The sequence below is a fragment of the Gossypium hirsutum genome, chromosome A10 (genome assembly GCF_007990345.1).
Source record: "Gossypium hirsutum isolate 1008001.06 chromosome A10, Gossypium_hirsutum_v2.1, whole genome shotgun sequence".
Lineage (NCBI taxonomy): Eukaryota > Viridiplantae > Streptophyta > Magnoliopsida > Malvales > Malvaceae > Gossypium > Gossypium hirsutum.
The window spans coordinates 86,314,378-86,315,888 of NC_053433.1; the positions used below are offsets into that span (position 1 = coordinate 86,314,378).

General features: G+C 42.2%; 1 non-coding gene across 1 annotated transcript; it reads right to left on the bottom strand.

The window, feature by feature from the left end:
• Positions 1-502: 502 nt before the first annotated feature.
• On the bottom strand, positions 503-609 carry LOC121209213 (small nucleolar RNA R71). Its single transcript, XR_005904330.1, has one exon. It is a non-coding gene; the product is annotated as a small nucleolar RNA R71 (small nucleolar RNA).
• Positions 610-1,511: the final 902 nt, after the last annotated feature.

A 1,511-nucleotide genomic window follows, 5' to 3' on the forward strand; every position in this document is an offset into this window, starting at 1 on the left:
GATTGAACGAACTTTCTGACAGCGAAGAAGACACGCGAACCAGAGAAGGACTGAAGGAATGACTTTTGAGAATATGAATCAAGGAAATGGAGCAAACCTTGCTCAAAATCCTATCTTTATTGTTGATGATAGGGATAGAGCCTTGAGACAGTATGCAGTGCCTGTTTTTAATGATCTTAATCCGGGTATTAGGAGACTCGAAATCGAGGCACAACAATTTGAGCTGAAGCCAGTCATGTTCCAGATGCTTCAGACAGTGGGCCAATTTAGTGGAATGCCTACAGAAGATCCTCATCTTCATTTAAGACTATTTATGAAGGTGAGCGACTCTTTCAAATTAGCTGGAGTTTTCGAAGATGCATTACGATTGAAGCTGTTCCCGTATTCACTAAGGAACAAAGCTCGAGCCTGGTTGAATTCATTGCCACCAAACTCAATTGCTACACGGCAAAAGTTAGTCGAAAGATTCCTAATGAAGTATTTCCCACCTAGTAAGAATGCTAAGTTGAGGAACGAGATCACTGCTTTCTAACAAATGGATGATGAGTCCTTGTATGAGGCATGGGAACGATACAAAGAGCTATTAAGGAAATGCCCTCATCATGGAATCCCAAATTGCATCCAACTAGAGACATTTTATAATGGTCTTAATGCTCTCACAAGGATGGTAGTGGACGCTTCTGCTAACGGTGCTCTCCTTTATAAGTCCTATAATGAGGCTTACGAAATTATCGAGAGGATTGCCAGTAACAATTATCACTGGCCAACCAATCGAGTCGCGTCAAGAAGACGAGTCGCTAGAATACATGAAGTGGACGCTCTCACTTTACTCTTATCTCAGGTATCTTCAATATCCTCAATGCTTAAGAATCTTACCACTAATGGGTCTAACAGTTTTGCAGCCCAACCACCTCACCAATTTGAGAGTATAGCCTGTGTTTATTATGGGGAGGGATATTTGTTTGAAGAATGTCCATCAAACCCTGAATCTGTATATTACATTGGTAATCAGAACTAAAACCGAGGAAGGCAAGGATTGTAATCCAACTTCTATAACCCATCATGGCGAAACCACCCGAATTTTTCCTAGAACAACCAAGGGGCTAGAACCAGTAACAACTACGCTCAACCTAGACTGACTCAGCGCCTAGTTTATCTCAACAAGCTCAGAAACCAGCTCAGGCCGAATCATCCAATAGCTTAGAGAATTTATTGAAGGCATACATGGCAAAAAACGATGCCACTCTAAGGAATTTGGATAATTAAGTGGGCCAGCTGACTACTGAACTCAGGAACAGACCACAAGGTACTTTACCTAGTGATACAGAGAATCCAAGGAATCCGGGGAAGGACCATTGCAAAGCGTTGACTTTGAGGAGAGGAAAGACAGTAGAGCCCAACACTACCGAAGCTGAAAAGGAGCTAACTGATGCTCAAGACTGAGAGGAAGTTCAACCGAGTGTTGAAATTCCAGTTGCAAAAGAACCAGAATCTGAAAAACCCGACAAGAT